At 39.7% G+C, this 25332-nt stretch overlaps 1 long non-coding RNA gene across 1 annotated transcript; it reads right to left on the minus strand.

The window, feature by feature from the left end:
* Positions 1-1171: 1171 nt before the first annotated feature.
* Positions 1172-1912, minus strand: LOC113361726. Its single transcript, XR_003365294.1, has 2 exons — positions 1774-1912; positions 1172-1478 (listed from the first exon to the last, which is right to left on the minus strand). It is a non-coding gene; the product is annotated as an uncharacterized LOC113361726 (long non-coding RNA).
* Positions 1913-25332: the final 23420 nt, after the last annotated feature.

Genomic DNA, 25332 nt, shown 5'->3' on the forward strand with positions numbered 1-25332 from the left:
AATATAAGTAACTTTTTAAACCAACCCGCTGCTGATCTATCCAATATTTTTTTTTTTAAAATCAGGCCTAATATCTAACCTAATTTCATGAGTTAACTTACGGGTATCACTTGAGTTATAGGACGATCACATTTACGATCCATAAATTGTATGATCATCATCCATACGTCTACCTTTTAAGCCATTAATTTATTGGACTTCATGGTTGTCATCTAAGGAAAACCATAACACACATCGGATAGTAACATTACTTTGTCAAAGATCTTTTTTTTTGTTTTTGTTTTTTTACTTTGTCATAATTATATATTACTCATAGGAACAATAGGTTAGAAATTGGTCCAAAGGTTTAAATATAACTCAATTGTCCAATTCTAAATTCGATGGTATAAACATTTTTACGTTACAACAAAACCCTCCCATTAATACTCCTTCAATGGTCAGTTTGTCTCCTCCACAACGTAGGCGCGGATACAACAACAGAGTCCTAAAGACTCCTATTAGACCTCCACCTATCTCCACAACGTTGGTGCAGCTCCAATAATGATGCAACCTTTAATGCCAGGGTCCCTTAATGCTAATTAATACTCTAAATCTTTTTTGTTCCGATAATAGCAACAAAATAGCAGAAAACATACACATTCAGTTCCATTAATCAGAAGATTTTAAAATTTGAAAACTACTGCTTGCATATGTGCTGATGACAGTTGTTCCACTGTACTAACTAAACTGTACCTCTGCACCTGCGTAGTAACACAAAACCATCATCTACTTTCATAATAAAATAAATTAAGATTCCCCAAGTCCCTGATTCAACTTTGTTTTCACGCATGGTGCACCATTAGTCGCCTTGATCATCTACCTTGTTAGCCCTATACTTACTCTGTCATTAATTCATAGAATTGGAAAATGCTTTAATGCACCGTCACTTGCTTACGAAAGACATCACCAGAGCTTATCAGGGCAGGAGTAACAATATAGCAATAACAAAAAGGAACAAACCAAAATTCTTTTGTTAGTTTTGTAGTGGACTTTTCAAGTGAGTTTGATTAATGACATGACTATACATTGGTTTCATTTCTACTCGTGGCATCTCTGCAGATTTTGTAGCAAGCCAGGCAATGTCAATAAATCAAAACACAGCACAATATCGTATCATCAGTCACCACCAACATGGAAAAATTGACTTGAACTCATTGCAAGAACATTACGAAACACATAACACATCACTTGTAAGGCTACATATAGAGAAGTAAAATTGACTCAAAGAATCATACCTCTCAAAATTAAAATCCTTGCTTTCAAATCACACTGCCCACTGAAAATAATATTTGTTTATGTTGAGTCGATCGATAAAACATCACTAAAAAAGCTCAACCACGGATTTTACTTTACGTCTCTTGCATTGTTTAGCTCACCCTCTCTTACAGAGAGCCTTGCACTCATGTCGTGTGCACTCATATGATCAGAAACAATCGTTACTGAAAATAAAAGCAAGCAAGGATGGATTAATTGATGTGCACATTGCACTGCGATTAAAAATTATCAGCTCTTGAAAACTTAGTATTGTTTCTAGCCCGTAGCCAATATGCATCGCGGGGTATTGCACTCCACTTTATAGGTGGTGGATTACCTCATGATAAGCCAAGCCTTCATGATAAAATAAAAGTGGCAACCCCAATAAAAATAGAGAATCACATGCATAAACAAAAAGAAACGTAAGACCCTAACCAAACAAATTATGAACAAGGAGAAGAAGAACAAAATAATAATTACCTGTTATGGCAGGAGATTTCTTTCGATTCATTATTGTCGGTTTTTTTATTTCGATCTCGACTATAATCCAAAAAGAAAACCTAAATATGAACGAAATAATAACAAAAAATTCAAAAGTTAGCATATGTACACAAAAAAGATATTGAGAAGAAGAGAAGATTAGAGTTTGGCTTTCTCCACAACTTATATACCTATAAAAATAGCCTAATTATCGTATATGGTGATAAAAATAGAGTTTTGATATAAATTAAGAAAATTTGGATATATACACGCATATTTGGATGAACATTATCGCTTAAAAGTAGAATCTTTTAAAACTTATTTTTGGAAAAATGCACGGCTATTTGGAACTTTATAAAAATACCATATCTTTGTAGCCTAAATTAGCTTTTTATGTTTTAAATATACAGAATATTTGCCGTAAATAACCAAAGGCACCTTATGCCGAATTAGCTATACTTGGGTATAAAGAAAACTACGGTCAGCTATTTTTAGTATCCGTTATATGCGCTACAACCAATCCGAACGCTTGGATTTTATTAATATCACGTAGACGTGGTGTAAGATTTTTTTACAAATTTCAGCCAATCAGAATCAAAGGTTTCGTCTACCCACCAATATAAAAGAGGTGGACGCAACTACTAAATTTGGTGCATCGGATCGAATCTATTTAATTAGAAATTGACGGCCACGAAATGTAAGGGGGCTAACTTGTTTTTCAGCCAATCAGAAGCGAAGGTTTTCTTCACCAACCAATGAGAGGGGAGGTAAGCGTAATTCTCGACGTGGTGTGAGAGACGTGGTTGGGTGTTTAGGTTATTGATAGCTCGTCTGACTTTGGTCAGTATAATTCAACTACAATTTTAAGTTTGACCTTTATTATTATTATTAATCAAAATCAATATTACAAGAGATGGTGGGTAGCCTAGCAACAAGTTGGGCACCAACACCTTTTTGAATAACGATCCCTAACCTATGAAAAAGAGAATTGCCTATCTTGAAGTTGGCATCATGTCCTGCCATGCAATTCCTTAATCTCTTCAGGAAAGTTAAGAAAAAGAAGGCTTTTATTATGAAAAGGGGCCAAGAAGGCTTTTATTAAGAAGAAGAAATAAACGGAAGTTTACAGAGATTTGGCAGGGAGACGCGCGACAAGTTGCGCCCCAATGCCCCTTTGAATAATGATGCCTAACCTAAGAAAAAGGAAACTTCCCAAATTATTGTTGACATCATGACTTTCCATGAAGTTCTTCAATCTTTTCAAAAGTGTTATGGTGTCTTCACTCAGCTCTCCCAAAGTGGTAAAGGCTAAAACCCCGAAGCCATATCCATTGGCCGAGCATAGGTCGGCATATTTGTTGCGTTTGCGAGTGATTGCGGCGGAGATAGCATACCCGGGCGTGAAGGCACGGTTCCCACCTTTGGAAAAAGGTGAAATGCCGGTGACGTCGAATCATATGTCTTTACCATTCTCCCAGTTATATATCATGAGATCTGCCGGTTTTAGGGTAAGACCCATTGATGCTTCTCTTCTGGCGGCTACTCCGGCTTTATAGCACAATTCAACAAATAGGTCTCTAACCATATCATGGCGATATTTGAGACCTACTTCACTTGCACAATGAATGGAATGGTCACCGAACCAATCCATAACCCGGTTACGGCACGAGCAAATACTGGCCTCTGCAAATAACGATATTCCTAGACGATACTGCAACACGACCTGAACTGCCGTGACCCTAAGGACTGATTTAATCCACGAATGGGGAGTGCTTTTAGTTAATCTTGGGAATGAGGTTTCTTATTGCACTGCCAGAGGATTGAGTCACGCTCGGACATAAAGAAGCTGGATGGTATATCCTTCATGATAGCATCATAATAACGAGTATCCAGTAAATGCATGGGTTGTGGGGCGACTTCGTTAATATTGAAAGATGAAGTAGATAAAACACATACTTGTATGTAATGATCCAGCGCATTCTGGAAATGTGGGCTAAGTCCGGGAGTTCCTTGCAAAATTTGGCTCTGCAGGTATTGTGTTTGGTAGCACGAGGCTAGATAGCCATACTGGGTGGTATCATGTAAATTGTATACACCTAACCCACCAGATTTGATTGGGAGAGTGGCGAGACGCTGTTGTAATGGGCCGAAACCTGCCCCATCACTTGTAACCAAATATTGCAGGAACTGAACGAGGGAGTCATCGTAACGTTGTTGTGCTTCCTGCATACACTGGGGCCTGGTTGTTCGTGCTGAAAAATATAGCTTTGATACTCCAGCGCAATTTCGAAGAAGTAGGAGCTCTGCCTGGGGGTTCTGCAACTTCTTTACACAATCCAGTAGTCGCAATGTTTTGTCCACCCTATACTGGATGATGTTGCTGCAGTACTCATCGTTCAAGCTTGCTGGTCCTCCGAGTAGACTCACACTGATTTCAGGCCTACTTATAGCAGCAGGGAAGATGTCTATGCAGCGCTGGTCTTGGCATGGCCAAAAGATCTCTGTCTTCTGTAGATTCAGCTGCAGGCCTCTTGCAGGTCCATCCTCCCTTATTATTTGGAGAGCTTTGGCCACTTCTGTAGACTCACCAGCCAAAGTCCCATCGTCCATATACCACCCATTCAAGTCCAACTTACATTGTGCCGCAATTTTGCAAATCACTGGGTGAAGGGATAAAGAAAACATGAGGGGTCTTAAAGGATCTCCTTGTTGGACTCCCTGTGAAGAAGTTAAAGTATGCTCATTGTAACACAACTTCGCAGGTCGTACGTAGCAGAAATGCAACCCATTTAGCAATGCTAGGACATCGTTCTTGAACTTCATGAATCAAAACCGTGCGGTTAACTATGTTGAAAGCGTTAGTGAAGTCGACGAGCAGCAAAGTCATGTCAGAGCGAGTACCTTTCAGTTCGAGAAGACAATTCACAGAGTGTAGTATCCCTTCTCATCCACATTACAAGGGATGGTGGGCAACCTAGCAACAAGCTGGGAACCGACACCATTTTGAATAACGACCCCTAACCTATGAAAAAGAGAATTGCCCATCTTAAAATTGGCATCATGTCGTGCCATGCAATTCCTTATTCTCTTCAAAAAAATTACAAAATCCGTACCAAGATCACCAAAAGTGGAAAAGGCCAGCACACCAAAGCCATAACCGAGTGAAGTGCAAACATCTAAGTATTTATTATTCTTGCGGGTGACAGCTGCAGAAATGGCATGACCTGGTATGAAGCTGCGAGTTCTAGCACTAGTGAATGGGGAGACTCCTGTGACATCAAGACAAATATCCCTTCCATCTTCCCAATTATAAGCCATGATATCCGCAGGTCGAAGATCCTTGCCGTTGATGACACCCAAAGAGACCTCTTTTCTAGCTACAACACCGGCCCTATAACACATATCTGCCAAGATATCTTTCACTAGATCATGTCTGAATTTAAGCCCGACCTCACTAGCGCAATGGATGGCATGATCACCAAAGATATCCATAAGCTTGCCACAACAGGAATACTTGCTGCCTACATCAAAAAGGGGTATGGCCAAGCGGTACTGCAACACCGAGATAAACTTCATAGTCCCAACAACCTGATTAAGGACGGGTATCGGGATTGCCTTAAGGAAGTCCATGGCATGGTCAGACCTATTGTATTACCAAACAACAACCTCTCGTGATGATAAAGTGAAACTAGAGGGTATCTTTTCTCGAACTGCACCAAAATAGATAGCCGCACAAGACTTCATGTATTGGGGGCGGTATCGTTAATGTTGAAATCCGGGGAGGAAATCTCACAAGCTTGATTGAAACACTGTAAGGCGTTGTGAAACCCAGGACATAGGTCCGTTGTTGTAGGCGTCTTCAAAATAGAATGCTGCAAGTGTCGGGTCTGTACCTGAGATGCAAGGTAGCAGTACTTCATAATATCTGACATAGTGAGTACACCAAGGCCCCCATCCTTAATGGGAAGTGTAGCTAGTCGCTGCTGGACTAAGACAAAACCAGTGCCATCTCCGACCACAATACGACGGAGATTGCATGAGATAACCATCAAAATGTTCAACAACATGTGATAACGCTTTGGGGCAGGTGGTTCGTAGAGCAAAATACAACCTCGATACCCCAGTACAACTACGTAAAAGTAAGAGTTCACATTGAGGATCATGCATCTCTTGAATCTTGTCCATAAGTTGAATGGTTTTATCTACTCTATGCGTCACGTGTTGCAGCAGAAATTCGAATCTAAGCTTACCGGTCCACCAAGCAATTTCACACCATCTGTAGGCTTACCAATGTTCGCAGGGAAAGCATTATCAGTATCCCTTCTCGGGTCATATGAAGGCCAATATAACTACATCTTCGAAATATTTAGATGTAACCCGTAGCCTGGTCCATCGTCTTAAAGAATCTTTAGAGCTTTGGATACTTCCGTCGTGTCACCTGCTATGGTCCCATCGTCCAGATACCAGGCATGAAAATCTTGAGTACAGTTAGCTGCAATCTTCTCGACGAGCGGGTGTTGAGATAAGACAAATAATAGGGGACCGAGAGGGTCACTCTGCTGTACACCTTGTGTCGAGGAAATGATATGGTCTCGATAATATAGCCTGGCGGGTTTCATGTAACAAAATTCCACCCAGTGTGAAATGCTAGGACATCGAGCACGTACCTCTCTAATGATGGTAGACCGATCAACGAGATTGAAAGCATTTGAAAAATCGATCAGCAACATAGTTTTGGTGTCGTCAGATCCATGCAACTCAAGTAATCTGTTTGCAGAGTGTAAAATTCCCTCCCCTCCACACGGAATGCCAACGCCATATTGGAAGTTTCCAAGGTAAGAATTCAGAATTTTACAAACCGAGTTGGCAGACAATTTGGAGCATAATATGCGCCATATGGTACCCACCGCAATGGGTCTCAAACCACCACCAGGTTTGAGCAAAGGCCTCAGTGGCGCGCTGGCGACAAATTCACCGAGGATTGAAGGGCATTTACCTACAAGCCATAGATTCACAACTCCAGTAATCGACTTCAGCAAGTTATCCGCGATAGCAGCACTAGAGACACTCATAGCATCAAGTAGATGCTGAGCTCTGAGGACGTCCCTGCCACAGGACGTTCCCTTTGGGAATCTTTTAAGTGCAGCGAGGACATCCTTAGCTTCCACAGATAGAGCAGGTGATGAAATAGCATCTGCAGGTATGATAGGGGGCTGAGCTAGAGGGTGCTTCTGCTGAAGTTCGTAAAGATTATCTAGAGTTGGTGGAGCAACGCCACTGGACGAAAGGATACGAATTTCCGCGGTGTAGTGACCATAACTTAACTTCTTCCTGCAGGCTATCAAATGTTTGCTAGTTTTCTTTTTGTTGGGAGCACGCTGCTTTGGGGGTTGTTTAGTCAGGTCGAGCAGATGTTGAACTAAGCTGATACAGCCTGAAGGTTCCTTCCATGTCAACAGAGCTTTGTTAATCGCAGCCGTCTGTAACTTCTTTCTGTTACCAGAGCGTTCCTCACTCGAGCTTTGAGGTTCATACAGGTTTAAGGTTCAAATCGTCAGAAGGAGCAGACGTATCCAGGCCGTAAGGTTCATGGGATTTGCAATAACAAAATCTAAAGCATATTTAAACGTGCGTGAGAAGTGAAGCCTGCAGTGCGGTGGAATACTGATCGTCGTGGTTATCTGCCTCTGCAGAATTTGGTTGAGTATCTCCACTGTAAGTCCGGCGGTATCATCACTAACTGGATCATTTGGCGCAGCAATATCAACTGCAGCTGAAATCACAGCCAGAGGCTTCTCCACTCCGTAAATCAGAAAATTTGCACCAACACCATTAAACGGCCCAGGTGTAACTTCTGCAGTGTGAGACTTGGATTTGCAGGCCATCTTCCATGTATGGGTAGTCATGCATTTGATGCATAACCAACATTGCATGTCTTACAAAACACCTTCCCAGGAAGCATAACAGTGCGCAATATTCTGGATTCTCTCCTTGCAGATCAATTTGGCGCTTTCAGTAGGAAAGTGTTGATCCTTAAGGTGTCGAATCCAGCCATTTATGGAGTAACCTAACCCACCAGCACCGCCCTGGCAGCCATCAAAAGTAGCAAATGGACAAGGAATCTTGTCAGTCTGTGATGATGATGAAGCCATGGAGGTTTGGGAATCAAGGTCTCCATGAGTACGAGTATCTGAAGCGGTTGAGGATCGTAATCGAGGTCTAGGCATTGCGTTTCCCAAGTGGAAATTGAGTTTGTGAAAAACACAAGAGAGCAATGGACGCAAGGTGCATCTGTATGCAGGCAAACAATAATCAGAGAGGAGAAAGGATGATACAACTTTGAATCACGGACGAAGGATTGAATTGATTCTGGTTTTCAGTCGCCAGAAAAACCCATTCACGATCGCCGGAGCGTCTCTCTCCTCTAGGCTTATTATTATTATTATTAATAATAATGTTACTATATTATTATAGTAATTAAATCAGATATCGTTTTGTACAAGAATGGAGGGGAGACCCGCGACAATATGCGCGACAACATGCGCTCCAACCCCTTTTTGAATAATAATACCTAACCTATGAAAAAGAGAAAACCTTTTTTTGTTGTTAACATCACGACTGTCCATACAATTTTTCAATCGTTTCAACAAGACAACAAAATCATCACCTAATTCACCCAGAGTTGTGAAAGCTAAAACACCAAAACCGTATCCATGAGACGAGCATTTGTCCGCATATTTGTTCCTCTTATTATTATTATTATTTTATTTATTTATTTTCTTAAAAAAAAGGCGTCGCAAAGGCTTTTATATAAGAAAAAGGTATTTTACACAGAAATGGTTGGAAGCCGGGCAACAAGTTGTTCCCCGACGCCTTTCTGGATAGCCAACCCAACCCTATGAAAAAGAAAACTACCCACTTTGCTATTTGCATCATAACTAGCAAAGCAGTTCTTCAATCTCATCAATAAGAAAATCATATCATTTCCAAGTTCTCCTAACGTTGTAAAAGCAAAAACACCGAATCCATAACCATGAGTTGTACATTTCTCTAAGTATTTATTACATTTGCGGGTAGTAGCTTCCGAAAGAGCATGACCTGGTGCAAAGCTACGAATCCCTCCTCCTGTAAAAGGTGAGACACCCGCGACATCAAAGCACACGTCCCTGCCATTCTCCCAATTGAAGACAAGTAGATCAGCGGGTCTCAAAGGTGCATTCGTGTCGGACAAGAAGGCCATTGGTACTTCCTTTCTTGCAGCGACTCCGGCCTTAAAGAAAATGTCCATCACTACATCACGAACCAAATCATGACGGAATTTAGGCCCAAATTCACTTGCGCAGTGGATAGCGTGGTCACCGTAAACGTCCATATCTCGCTTACAAAATGTGCAAATGCTGTCTACATGAAACAGAGGTATACCCAATCTGTATTGAGTGATGGCACGAAAGTGTCTCGGACCAATAGTCTGATTCAGACCAGCAATATGAAATGCTTTCAGATAATCCATAGCATGTTTCAACTTGTTACTTTTCCATAAGACTGCATCCCTTTCTGACATTGTAAATTTGGTGGGTAACTCTCTCTTAATAACATCAAAATAACGAGATGCCAAGGTTTTGATGGGGTAAGGGGCAGTGTTATTGATGGTAAAAGTAGAAGGAGTAAGACCACATACCTGCACGTACTTATCGAGAGCAAACTGGAAGTTGGGGCTGGGTGTAGTCGTGTCAACAGACCTCAAAATGATATCCTCTATGCTTTTTGTCTGGATTCATGAAGCCAGGTACCCATACTGACCTGTATATTCCATTATATATACACCTAAACCACCATCCTTAATAGGAAAAGTTGTTATTCGTTGCTGAAGTAGACCAAATCCAGCACCATCCCCTGTGATCAAAAGACAAAGATACTGAAATAAGTGCTGATCGAAGTGGCTTGTTGTTGCCGCAAGGACATGAGGTTTTGTAGTACGCAAGGTGAAATATAATCTTGAAACACCAGTGCAGTTATGAAGAAGTAAGAGCTCACTCTGAGGGTCTTTCAACTTCTTAACAACTTCCAAAAGCTGTATAGTTTTGTCAATCCTATACATAACCATATCACTGCAAAACTGAGTGTCCAAACTGACTGGTCCCCCAAGTTTTTTTATACCATTAGATGGCCTACCTATATTATCAGGAAATACACTGACATCCAAGCTTCTAGGGTCTGTAGAAGGCCAGAAAATCTCGGTCTTACTGATGTTTAAATGTAACCCTTTTGTGGCACCTTCATTCTGTATAATGTGTAATGCCTTAGATACTTCCATTGTGTCTCCAATGATGGTACCATCATCAAGATACCAAGCATGAAGGTCCAATGATCATTGAGAAGCTATTTTGCAGACAAGAGGGTGTAGAGTTAAAGCAAACAACAATGGTCCAAGTGGATCACCCTTCTGTACACTTTGAGAAAAAGAAAGAATGGACTCATTGTAATACAATTTTGCAGATTTAGCATAACAGAATTCAACCCAATGTGATATAATAGGACATCTAGCTCTAACCTCTTTAATTAGGGTTGTTCTATCAATTAAATTGAACGCATTTGTAAAATCAACAAGCATCATAGTTATGTTATTCTGTCTACCTTTCATCTCAAGCATTCTATTGGCAGCGTGCAATATATTTTTTTGTTTAAAGAATTTATTATTATTATTTATAAAATAAAGAGTCAATTATACATAATTTGTTGGTAGTCTACCCACCAACTAGGCACCAACGCCCTTTTGAATTGCAATGCCTATTCTATGAAACAAAAAGCTACCATTGCCACAAATTACATTGTTGTTAGCAAGACAGTTCTTCAATCTCTTCAAGAAGGTGATAGTATCTTCACCTAGTTCGCCTAAAGTAGTTATTATTATTATTATCACCAAAATTATCAATATTATTATTATTATAATACTATCACATTATGATATTATTACATGAAACTAGTTGGAAGCCTAACAAGCTAAGCTCCAACGACATACTATTACATTAATTGAACAGGTTGCTGTGCTAACCTACCAGCGAGCCTCATGGATAACCTAGCCAAGGGAGCCGAAACGGCGGGAGGGGGGGATGAGATTGTGTCACAAGGGGGGCAAACTAACACTACCTTCCATGTTAATTCCTGCAATATTACGCCATTGGGGACTCGAACCTGGGACCTCCTGGAGCGCATTAAACTTTGGGGAACGGGGATGACCAGCTGAGCAAGGGGGGAAAACTAACACTACCTTCCATGTTATTATTATTATTATTATTTTTTAAAAAAAAGGCACCCCAAGGGTATATTATTAAAAATAAAAATCAATATTACAAGAGACGGTGGGTAACCTAGCATCAAGCTGGGCACCAACACCTTTCTGAATAACGATCCCTAGCCTATGAAAAAGAGAATTGCCTATCTTAAAATTGGGATCGTGTCTTGCCATGCAATCTCTCAGTCTCTTCAAAAAAATTAGGAAATCCGCACAAAGCTCACCAAAGGTGGAGAAAGCCAACACACCAAACCCATAACCAAGTGAGGTGCAAACATCTAAGTATTTATTGTTCTTGCGAGTGATTGCTGCAGAAATGGCATGACCTGGTATGAAGTTGCGTGTTTTAGCACTAGTGAACGGAGAGAGCCTGGTGACATCAAGACAAACATCTTTGCCATCTTCCCAGTTATAAACCATGATGTCCGCTGGCCTAAAATCCTTGTTATTGATAACGCCCAAAGAAACCTCTTTTCTAGCTACAATACCAGCTCTATAACACATATCTGCCAGAATATCTTTTACTAAATCATGTCTGAATTTAAGCCCGACCTCGCTAGCATAATGAATGGCGTGGTCACCAAAGATATCCATAAGCTTGCCGCAGCATGAACATTTACTGTCTTCCTCAAAAAGGGGTATGGCAAAACGATATTGCAAGACGGAGCTAAACTGTCTAGACCCAACATCTTGGTTAAGCCCAGGTATAGGTATTATCTTAAGGAAATCCATAGCATGATCCGATCTATTACACTGCCAAACAGTAGCTTCACGTGAAGATAAATAGAAGCTAGAAGGTACCTTTTCCCGGATAGCACCAAAGTAGATAGCTGCCAAAGATTCATGTATTTGGGGGCGGCATCATTAATGTTGAAATCCGAAAAGGAAATCCCACAAGCTTGCGTGAAACTCTGTAAAGTCATTTTTCTAGAGAGAGAGCCTATTTCAGGGTGGATTTAGAAAAAGTTTTCCCTATCGATAATCATTTTTAAAATGTACTTGTATTACTACTCCAGGCAAACCAATAGCTTATATACTAGATGACCGCATACGGTGGCTGACCAAGCAATCCACAATTCTCTATTTTCTGTTTCAAGTTCACTGTGACGACCTACTTTCCACATAATCTCGGTCGATGATTAAATAGAAAGTATGTCATTTTTTTTTTGAACAAAAAAGGATATATTGAAGAAAAAATTATTTACATCTGTGCATATATGATCTTCAGAAAGCTCCCCAACTAGGAAATGAAAACTTGATTACAAATTGACTACAGTTTCCCATTGAAAAATAATCTGAGAGATGGATAAGCCTGAGAAAGTGTTTGTTGACGAACACCACAGGCAGATCGTCTCTTTGATGTTGCTTTTAATTCCTCAACTGACTTCAAACGACCACCATTAAACCTTGAGTTTCTTTCCTTCCAAGTTTCCCACACTATTGCATAAGGAATGAGCTGCAAATTGTAGATTGTCTTTTTCCAAGCTTGTGTATTCTCCAGCTTAGTAAAAGCGATTTAAACTCACATGGCATTGATCAATTAACATGAAGAGACCCCATAAAAATAGTTCCACAACTGAGAAACCCAGCTGCAATGGATGAAAAGATGGTCCATATCTTCATCAACTTCATTACAGAGGACACAGGTAGTTGACTGTACCTGAGCACGTCTATGTTGTAGCATCATTCTTGTTGGAATTGAGTTGTGGAGAGTCTCCCAACAAAGAAAATTAACTTTTGGTGGAATAAACTTACATCTCGATAAGACAGAAAAATCTAAATCCTTAGGGACATTCACCAACCTATCATAACAAGCTTTTGCTGTAAATTTACCTGTCACTGTGTCTGCAATGCCGCTTGTAAGTGTTACATTCCTTGTGACATACCTTGTCTCCCATAAATCAATTCTTTCAGCTGGGTTAAATTCTCTGCCGAACATCATCCTCATGTTATCACCTAGAATATCAGCAACCGTTGCATTCTTCTGCGTACTCAACTTATAAAGTCTAGGATACGAATCCTTTAGTTCTTTCTTTGCTACCCACCAGTCATTCCAGAAACGCACCCCTCAACCCTAGTTGTACAGTAGAAACCTCATAGAATTCTCGATCCTTGGAAATCTCCATCCACATACTTCTGCCTATTTTACCTGTAGGAATTATAGGGACCAAACTGTTTTCATCAGAGCCTGTTTTTCCACAAATTATCTTCCTCCAAAGTGCGTGTTTGTCCCTAGCATACCTCCATTGCCATTTAGCTAGCAAAGATTTGTTAACTAATCTTAAATTTCTAATGCCCAGTTCCCCATTCTTCTTCAGGTTACATATCTTCAACCACGAGACCCAACTCATCTTCTTTTGATCTCCATCTTCACCCTATAAGAATTTTTGTATAATTTAATTTAACCCATTCTCAACTGCAGCTGGAAGCACCAAAAGAGACATGTAATAAGTAACAACACTTTCTAGTGTACTTTTGATCAAAGTTAGCCTACCTGCCTTGTTAAGAAAAATTCTTTTGCATGGTGCAAGCTTCTTCTTCATCTTATTTATTACCACATCCCAAACTGCCATATTTCTCCTAGTGGCTCCTATCGGCTCATATCGGCATTCCTAAGTACATAATCGGCAGAACATCTATTTTGCATCCCAACTCCAACGCCAAATCATTCACCACATCATCTGCTCCAATGCTAGTCATAGAACTCTTATCTAGATTCAATTTTAGGCCTGTTAGCACCTGTTGATGGTGGATTTCGTTCAAGGCTAAAATTGTAAAAGCCAAATTCATACGCTGACATCCTGCAGAGGATAAAGCTATCTGATAAGTGATGAGTACCTCTTCACTTTACTAATTCACCTATAATGGAGCATGTGGCAACAATCCCAGTATTCTGTGAATTAAATACACAAAATTCATCCAGGATGGAGCATGTAGCAACAATCCCGAAAAACCCTATGAATTTTTAGCATTATTTATAATGCATGATTAGCCTTGTATTTCCTTTGTTGTTCCCACAGAACTCTCATTATTAGTGTGGCATGACGACTGAGTGTTGCTCTCAGCAGAGTAACGCGAATCTCCAAGTACCAATAGTGAGGCATGCACGAGATACCCGTACAGGCTAAATCTCCCGGTGTGTTATACTAGCACGATTGAGCATATATGGACTGCCTGTGTCAGTCTCAGAAACAATCACGACCACGCAAGTTGGCCGCATGATTTAACCAGCCTAGACGATCCTCAGCAGAAGCAGGATACCACCTTAATGACCACCAGCGGGCCCGTTTTTGCCCTTGTCGGTCGCATACATACCACGCCTCCCAAACAACCACCGAACGCCAGCCTAAAGTTGGATGGTTGGGCTGGTGTGGAGAATCTTGGAAAAGCTTGTACGCACAAGACTGCCAATGTCGGTCTCAAAACAGATCGCGACCTTCCAACTTCGCCCGCATGGTTGGACGACATATATCGTCCAATGACGGATTGGACAAGCGTTGTCCTACACACCGGCGGGCCCCCTTTCTACTTACTTGACCGACCTTCTCACGACCTAGCCAGGGAGGAGCAAACGCTTGCTCGAAGTTCGGCCGGCGTGATATTTTAAGGGTCACGGGAAAGTCCACTAGTGTCTTAAATTGATCACGACCATCCAACTTCACCTGCATGATTGGATGGCTTAGATCAAGCCTATGACCGTGGGACAGGTACACACATGCTCACCACCGGCTCAATGTGGGCCCCACATGGTCGGCCTCCCCAAAGGAGGAGCATAGCTTGCCAAACCGTTAGGTTGAAGTCGTGTACACACGACCGATCCAAAACCCTAATTAGGGTTTGCGGCATGTTACATGTGTCGCTAATCGATAAGAGCGTCCATCTTCGCAAGCTTGTACGGAGGGTGTAGATGTAGACTTAAAAGGTCCCGAGCATGTCAACATGATCACGGTGGGACCATCTACATGCATGATCGATTGACCAGGGCCAATCATGGCTGAACGTCTCAAAACGCGTGCCGGAAGTACGCATGTCACGCGGCTTCCAACTCATTTGCGGCAACGGATTTCTGCCGCAAACCGATCTCAATGACTTAACTTTGCCGGACAAATTGAGTGGCTTAGATCACATCTTCATGGGACAGTGAGGTACGGACGTGTACACCGGAAAGCCGTCTACACGCATGCCGGGTCGGTCCTGCCAAAAAGCGTCTCCCATGTTTGGATTCGACCAAGCTGAAGACTGATGCTCGCGCACCTCTTCAAAACCCTAAAACTTCATCAACGGTCACAGATGAGCGTCATATATCATCTCGTCCGTCCAACTCTACCAGCTTGGTTAGGCAGCCCAGGCTAGGATTTAAATGGCCAATAAGGTGTCGTGGTGATCACCATCCGTCACTCTACCGCATCATGTGATCGACCAAGGTAGGGATTTCCTGCGCAGCCTCCAAACGATCACTTGAAGGTAGATATGCATGCAGCTGTTTTAAGACGCTTAATCCGCGACTTACTCCGATAAGCTTTAAAACAGTGATGCTTCATGCATATCGAATATATTCGATGCATTACATGCATATAATACACACGATATTTCATAAATATCGGTTTCCCAAATAACTTAGTTATTTAACCTAGCACCGTATGCTACCTTCTGTGGGTCTCACGATCCACATAATCGAGACATCAAGCATGTCACAAACTGGGGTATTGGTCTGGCGGTTTACAGCGTGCAGCGTGCAACGCGCGATCACAAGAACGTGTCAGGAAGACATGGACGGTTAGTGATGATGGGAGAAGTGGGCAAAGACTGATTTTGTGACACTAACACGACTCTACTACTCCATCACTCCACTTCCTCCATTTCCCACGAGAGATGAGGGTTAGGCTCAATGACTTGTATAAATAGGTTCTCCTCCCTATTTCCAAGAGACAGACAAGACAGAAACCAAGTGTTGATACAACGTATTCAAACTCACAAATCTTTGCTTACATTATTGCAATCCAGTTCGGTATTCTGGTACAAGTCAAAAACAACCAACACCTTCACACTCTCAACACCTTCATCTCTTCCCTCCCTAAGATCAACCCCATCTCCTTCACTTTGTGACCGAACCAAGTCTGGAACGGCCATTTCTTGGTTTAGACCAGAATTGTATAGATTGATCTCTCGAATCAGAAAGCACTCTCGTGCAGTGCATTTGTTTAGGCTTTAGATTCGTTTCTCATCCACACACACCCAAATTTACCAAAAATCGCAGAAACAGTTTTCACCCATAAACAATTGGCGACCGCAGTGGGAGATTAATCTCTCGGTTGTGAAGTCAATTTCTTCAATACCAATTCAATTTTACTGATTAAGAAAATGGTGGATCTTAGGTCTGGATCAACAACCAATCCTGAAGGGACTAGCGCTGACAACACTCTCGGTGTTGATATCCCGATTAGCGGTGTTACCGTGCAACCTGCCAATACAATCAATGTATCTCGTGGAATCACGTCCTCCACCACCAACACCAGCGGAGCAGGAGGAGATATCCCATTGGGAGTGACGCCTCCCTTCACCAGAGCCAGAGCAGCCGCAAACCCAGGCATCTCCTCGAGTGTAACGCCTCCCACCGTCACCAGGGAAACCGCCACTCCTCCTTGCAATCATACCAACTTATTTAGATGCAATCATAAAGTGAATCTAAATGCATTCATCACGGAGTTTATAAAGATACAAGATAACTCCTCAAATATTCCACAGCTGCACTCCCCACAAAGATATGGAAATTAAGCGCAAGTTCAAAAGAACTCTTCCCCATTTGATGTCATTCCCAAGAGAACAACAAGAGCGACCTTACTTTTACAAGAAAAGAAGGATTTTATTGGACACCAAAAACCATAAAGAAATGATTTTCTATATCCAAAAAAACTCAATTAAACTAATCACAAGAGAACCCATGATTAATTTAATTGGAATAAACAACCAAAATAACCACAAACGAATCTATGATTAATCTAGTTGGAAATGCTCGACATAAGAAGACTTACAGAGCTACGACTAAGTTCACCATAAAAGAATGATTAACTCAATCGTCTTATGCTCAACACAAGAAAAACTTATGGAGCATTGCAGTATACACATAAAATATGGATCAGGGAATGATTAATACTGTGGCATATACAAGGATTCATTCTATTTTCCATCACTATTTGCACAATGACATACAATAGACATAATCCTTGCGAACAAAAGATTTTAACCTATCTTCCATCAATAATTGACATAATAGGCTTAACTTTTGTTTGTCAAAAGTTCATTCCTTATTTTATCAACACATGCATATCGACATATAAAGGAAGATTAATACTGAAAAAATCATCTTCCAAACCAATTTTTAGAATTTAAACAAATAAACCTAAAAAATAAAGATGAAAAAACAATGGACATAGCTATGTGAACTCACAATAATGGTTATTCCAAACTCTAGTTATTCTTCCTAAAACATAAGAAATAAATTCTCATAAGAATACTTTCTAGATATTGATATCTTTGAGAAATTCTGCATCGTTCCCGAACTCCTTGTCGTCAACAACCATTGGTTAATAAGGTTCGTGGAGGAAGGAGTCAATACCAACAAACCGTCTTGGCTGAAGATGTCGAACCAGGGCCTTCTGAATTTCCAAAGATCTTAGCACACAAGCCTTTATTTATCGAATCTCCTTTCTTGTCTCTTTCAACTCATCAAGAACATCAGAGAATTTCTGAGAGTTAGAAGGAATTGCCCTTGGCTTCCTCATATTCCTTCTTCTTCTTTTTTCAAGGATGGAGACACAAGAGATTTTTCTTTTTCCTTGGTGATTGATGGCTTAACAATCATATTGATATCTTTAACATCTAAAGACATGGTGTTTGGAGTTTCCATGGTATGGTTTTCTGAGAGGAATTTAAAATTAAACTTCAACAAGCAGTCTTAAGATATAAAGATTATCAGAGACGGAAAAAAGAATGTAGGGATTTGAAACCTTTAAACAGGTTCATATACGTCAAACTCACAACCCTATAAAGAGCGGAATTGTCGATAGTAAACCTCTTCTTTTGTCAAATTGGTCCTTTCCAATACCAACAGTGATATGAAAAAATTCCAAATCCAAACAACTCAAAGCTAAAAAACAAAAGAAAAGAAAATATTTTTTATTTTAATTTTAAAGCCTGAGGTGTGCAAGATCTTGTCTCTTTTGAACATGCACATGAGACAAGATGCACAGAAAACAACACAATCAGGTTGTGCTGTGGTGAACAATGATTTGTCCACCATGACCCTTTTGTACGGAATCAATAGAAATCTGCCTTTCCGTATGTTTAGACCAGTTTTTCCTCTCTAATGGTCTATATCTTTCTTTGGAAACCAGTCTTTTCGAAGAGGACAAGATCTTACATACCTTAGCTATTTTATCCGCGAGTTTAAGCTTATTGGCTAAACGATCTGCTCTTCATTGAAGCTTGTTGACATATCTCATCTTGTGTTTGTACTTGAAACACTTCGAAAATTCATGTCCCTTGAGAGAACAATAGGAGCATGTCAACGAAAGGAATGGTTCAGGAGCCTTTTAAAGGCAAGGTACTAGGCACATAGTAGATCCTGAAACATTAAGTAAAGGGTTTCCAAAAGACGGGTCAGATTCTTCCATATTGATTGGGATCTCTTCTAGAAGATTACCAGGATTGATGTATGTATTTCTACAGTTATCAAAATCAATATTTTCACATAGAAGAGCAACACTTGATTTTTTGTCTTCATCAGAATCATAGTTGTCAGACATCTCATCAAGTGTCGCATCAAGACCTTTGTTCCCAGTGTATTTTCTACGATTTGGGAACTCGTTTGAAAAATGACCAAATCTTTTACACTTAAAGCACTGAGGCATATCCTCGTCATCAGTTTCATCTGTGTCCCTGTTTTAGGAGGAATATGATTATGAGGTTTGACTGATGCTTTTGGCTTATCTCTGGAGAACCGTTTACTTCTCTTCAACGGAAGATCTCTAAACTGTCTTGTGATCATCGAGACTGATTTGTCGAGATATTCACCTGATGAATCTGTCTCAGAGTGATCATCTTCAGAGATATACACATTTTTACTTTTATCAAGTAATTTTGTGTCTTTCAGTGCTTTGACCGCAACATCCTTAGATTTGGACGAGTGTTCGTGATCAAAGATATTAAGCTTCCCAACCAGTGTATTTCTAGAGATATTATCAAGGTTATTTCCCTCAACGATGGCATGCTTCTTAGAATCGTATCTAGATGGCAGCGATCTGAGAATTTTCATCACAATGTCCTTTTCAGGAATAGCCTTACCTAGTGCAAAAGATGCATTGACAATTTCAGACACTTTGTGATTAAACTCATCAAATGAATCTTCATATGCCATACAAATTTTTCCCAATCAGAATTAAGGTTTTAAAGCCTAGCTTCCTTTTCACTGGTATTTCCTTCGAATACGGTTTCTAAGATATCCCACGCATCTTTAGAACTAGTGCAATTTGACACATGGTGCTGAAGATTTGGGGTAATGGCATGTATGATGGCATTCAAATCGTCGGAGTTTTGCTTTGCAGCAAGTATCACTGCAACATCGTATTCGCCAATATTTTTTGGAACATTAACGTTACCTACTGCAACAATGGGAGCATCATAGCCATTAACAACATATACCCATGATTAAAAATCACGCGCTTGAAGAAACGTACGCATAAAAATTTTCCACCATAAGTAATTCGAGCAATCGAAGACTGGTGGTACGTTAATAGAGATAACACCTCTGACCATAGAGTCAGATCGCTACAAACACAAACTTTTGAGATATTGAACGTGTTTGCCTGCTCTGATACCAATTGACAAAGTGGGGGTCTAACAACCTCACCCAATATTTCGATTAGCAATCTCTATGGACTAACTCCAATATACTTTTATGAGAATCAACTAGACAGTTAGACTCAATCAATAGAAAAGTATATCAAAGAGTTCTTATATCTCTATCTCTTGATTTAAATCTTACTCAAGCAATTTGCGAGTCTCGATTAAATACAAGAGAGATAAACTTGGACGGTACCAAAGACGAATGTCCAAGGATCAATCAATTTCTAATCAACAACCAAAGGTTGGATTTCACAATTGATCGATACAAACGCATAACATGTGATATTTCAATTATATAAAAAAATATAATGCGGAATAGAAATAACACAGACACCAGAAGTTTTGTTAACGAGGAAACCGCAAATGCAGAAAAACCCCGGGACCTAGTCTAGATTGAACACCATACATTATTAAGCCGCTACAGACACTAGCCTACTACAAACTAACTTCGGTCTGGACTGTAGTTGAACCCTAATCAATCTCACACTGATTTAAGGTACAGTTGGGCTCCTTACGTCTCTGATCCCAGCAGGATACTACGCACCTGATTCTCTTAGTTGATCTCACCCACAACCAAGAGTTGCTATGACCCAAAGTCGAAGACTTTATTAAACAAATCTGTATCACACAGAAAAGTCTACAAAGATAGATAAATCTGTCTCCCACAGATAAACCTAAAAGTTTTGTTCTGTCTTTTGATAAAAATCAAGGTGAACAAGAACCAATTGATAAGCCGGACTTATATTCCCGAAGAACCCTAGTATTATCAATCACCTCACAATAATCTAAATCGTATGGTAGCGAAACTAGATATTGTGGAATCACAAACGATGAGACGAAGATGTTTGTGATTTATTTTTATCTTTCCCTATCGGAGATATAATCTCAAGTCAATTATTCCAATTGAACTCGTACGATAGAAAAAGGAAAGATCAGATCGCTCAACTACAAGAGAAGTAGTTTCGTCTGGCTTCACAATCCCAATGAAGTCTTTCAGTCGTTAATCGACAGGGTCTCGAGAAGAAACCTACGATTAAAGGAGAATCGACTCTAGCAAACCAACTAGTATCACACATGAGGTGTGGGGATTAGTTTTACACAGTTGCTAGAATCTCCTTATATAGTTTTCAAATCAGGGTTTGCAATCTAGGTTACCTTGGTAACAAAGCATTCAATATTCACCGTGAGATGAAAAACCTGATTTATCCAAGCTAATATCTTTCAACTGTTAGATCGAAACTTAGCTTGTCACAGACAAATGAAATGTATTCATTTAGGTTTGAGTAACCGTATCTAAACGTGTACATTGGTTGGTTCACAAATGTACGTGTTCAATTGCTTAGGTCTTTATACATAGACACAATTAAAACAAAATCGGTTTGATTCATTTAAATAAATTCATGAACAATATACCCACGGTTTGCTTAGATTGCATTCCTTATAATTTATTATTTTAAGTCCATGAACTACCGATTTGAGAAATAACCAGCTTGGGTACGCGTACGGGTATGCGTACCTAGGCTACCAGATTTTGAGTTGGTTTTAGTTTCCAAATTCAGCAGACTTTTTCGGGTGAAAAAGTTCCGCTAGTACCCGTACGGGTACACGTACCTAAGGTGACTGGTTTTTGAGTTCGTAAACTTCAAACCCAGCAGAATTTCACGGACGTGAACTTCCGCTAGTATGCGTACGAGTACGCATACCCAACCTGTCTCCTTAACCAATACCGCATGCACATATATGCACGCTCTTGGTTTCCGGCACATGGATTTATACACAAATGTGCGAACACACTAAATGCTTACATCCATAGGTGGTTACATATTCTCAACTCTACATTTCAATCATTGAAACATTTTTCTATAATGTTATAATAGTCGTTAGACATAATGAATCGACTATCGTCATCAAAGCTATTTTCAAGATTCAAACGTCATCGTGACTTTCGTCACGAGTAAAGATGAAGATGGTTAAAGCAAAAGTTTACCAACACGTATTTCGATAAAAAGATAGGCGAGTAAACTCGGCTCGAAATAACAAATGTGTATGTATGAAAACTATCATACTTATACGACTGTTGTCCCAAGAGTAGGAGATAGAGTAGATAGACTTTTGAGTGACAAGATAGTTCAAGTCTCCACATACTTTTTAGTCGGATGAAGTTCCACCGGTTCCTTGAGTAGTTCTTCGTCTTTGAAAGATAATCGTCATGGAGTCTGGAGCTCAACTATTCCTAACTAACCTAGACCGAGACTTAGTCATAAGTATACTAGAAATCAAGACATATATTTTTGATCACTAATATTGACAAACATGCTTGATATAAAAACGCATGCGAGTTCGACCGAGCAATGCTCTAACAGATAATCCCTGGATAATTGGCCTTCTAATAAGCTCTAATTTCTTCATTATATCTTGCCAGGGCTCTAACGTTCATCCTTGCTGCAATATCCTCTACACTAAGAGACAGGTCTTCCTCCAATTTTTGTGACAGGGAAGGGAATTGCTTCATTTGATGCCCAAACAATCCACAATAAAAACACAATCTAAGTAGTGTTTCATACCTGAAAGTAATTTTGATCTTCTTCTTTGATCTTAGAGTAATCTCCATATCCTTTGGTAGTGGTTTTGTTATATTCAACCTGACTCTTACTTTAGCAAACTTCCCCCACTTTTTAACTGATCGCTCTTCAATTGGTTCGGGATCTCCAATAGTTCTAACGATATCATAAACTTTACCAGCATTCATCATACTGAACGGCACCCGTATATATGGATCTCGAAGTTAACATACTTGAAATCATAGTCTTCCAGCAGATAACAATTTACACCCCTCTCCATTAACATTAAATCATCCTTTACAGACCATGGAGGCCCCTGCATAGCGGCTAATAGATCACACAACAGAGAGAATATAGCATTGTAATGACCACTGCCTAAATCTGTGATGAATATCGTACCCGATGGTCTCCATACCTTTGACAGAACTTCACTTAGTATACTAGTATTATATTCTATACCTAACATGAACGTGAAAATGATATCTTTGTTATGTTCTATATGATCTTCATTTGATTCATCATCTTCTTCATAAACATAGGTTTTTGGTTCTTCAATAGTGGTATTCCTTGTATAATTAGTATCTGCATCTGTATCATTAATTTCTGAAGATGTGGCCATCTTGCTACGAATACAGCCTACAAAACTAACCCACTAAAAGAAAGAGGGAGGGGGGAATAGAAGAGATCGAACTAGAGAAAATGGATTCAGAGAAAAAACTCACAGATATGTGATAAAGAAAGTACCCAAAATGGAGAAAAATAAATCATCAAAAGAGATAAAGAAAAGGCTCACACAAGGTGAGAGAAAAATATTTGATAAAGTTGAAAGAGTTCAGTTATGAAGATAGTGATGCTTATTCATCTTTTGCCTTTAGGCTTTAACTTTATTTTCTTGTTCTAATTTCCGAATCCCAATCGACTTTTTCTTTTCTTTTCACCAACGGCAGGTCTTGGTGCAGCCACGAGAGAGAGAGAGACTGGTGCGGTGATTGAAAAACTTTGTCCATGAGTTGATTTGAATTTCAGCCTGGATTTCCTTGTATAAGTTGAAATGGTGGCCCTTAACGAACGCATGTCTGTATTTATCAGTCTCAGCTGAAATCATCTGGATGCCCTGAGTACTAAGTTCCTGGTGCTCGAGTAACATCTGTTTTGACGCTTTAAATCCATGGTGTCCAATGACTCTAAGCGATGAATTAAGCTCATCTTTTTCCTTCTTTCTTATCGCATGACTCCAAAGTACCTACAAAATGCAAAATAGCGTAATATCTGACTAATACAAGAAAAATAGCTAAGAAAAGTGTAAGAAACCGATACTAGAATTAGGTATCTTAGGCACCTATCAAATTCCCCTACACTTAATCTTTTCTAGTCCTCGAGCAAATAAAACAAAATTACAACAACTTATTTTCGTCGAGGTTACGGTTACACTTAGCATGTATAACCCCAGTGGACGAGTTTTATTCTCGTGAGGATTTACAAGAGATATACCCACAAAACCTACACTCCAACTCATAGCTACTTTTGAACGATAAAGGATAAACACTAAACAAGCTATTTAGTTGGCATATATAATCCCAACTCAGCTGAAATATACCTTATTGTCGAAAACAATTTCCATTTACTTTGAAAGGATAGTGTTCATTTCAAATTGTTCAAAAATTTCTAAAAGTTAAGAGTTTTGTATATAACATTTTTTTAATAGAACCCTACCCCCACACTTAAATCAAACATTGTCCTCAATTTTTCAAACCATTGCAAAAAAGTATAAGAGGAATACTTGAAAAAGACAAGGAAGTAAGAATTGGAATTGTTCACCTGATTGACGCATATGAGTAATATTCAAAATAGATTCCCCGTATATCAATAATCTGGAAATTTGGGGATCTACCCAAAAAATAATCTGCATATATAATAAAAGTTTCACAAGAATATTAGCAAATGGTGGGAAAAGTGAAACTATCATCCCACCAGAGTCACCCCGACACTTAGTCTTTTCTACACCTGAAAGTGTGTACACAACATAAGTGGAAGGCACTTCTATTCGTTCTTCTCGACAAACCTGCATGGTGTTAGACTGAAACACATATGGTGGATACTTGGAAGCAAGAAATTCAGAAAGAACTTTAGAAGCACACAATTCCATCCCCAAATGAAGTACTTTCCTAAAACATGGATTACAAACTCTTTGAGAAGCTACAACTAGTTTGGGAGGATCATCATTAGATGGAGGTTCATATAAAGGGTTAGACAAACCTTGAAGAATCTCATGTATTACGGGATCCTCGGTACTACTGGAAACTTCCATTCGCACATCACAAGTATCATCATTCTCACTCAAACTCTTGTTAAGACATTTATTGGTTTCTTCTATAACCAAGTCATCCTCATCGGAAAAGAAATCAGAGTAGTAGCGGAAAACGTGTTAACATAAAGAAACTCTTTAAGCAATATGAGCAGTTGGAAGAAGAGGGAGCAACGAAAGAGTCTCTTCAAGCAATTTCTAGGGCCATACATATGGAGGTTAACCGTCGTGTGGATAATGAGAAGAGTCCTGAAAATGATGAACCCTTGGAAAATGTTGATAATGACGGTGCTACTAGCTCAACTCATGATTATAATGATCATTCTCCTATTCAAAAGGAAAAAGTTGAGTCTAGAAACACTACGGTTATTGGTGGTAAGACTTATGTTGTGTATGAGAGTGATGATGACTATGACTTCTTTGTGCATCCTACCCAAAATCCAAAGATAGTCGATACTTTGAATGAGAAGTCAACTTATAATGAAGAACGTGCTCTT

This window comes from Papaver somniferum, chromosome 3 (assembly GCF_003573695.1).
Source record: "Papaver somniferum cultivar HN1 chromosome 3, ASM357369v1, whole genome shotgun sequence".
NCBI lineage: Eukaryota > Viridiplantae > Streptophyta > Magnoliopsida > Ranunculales > Papaveraceae > Papaver > Papaver somniferum.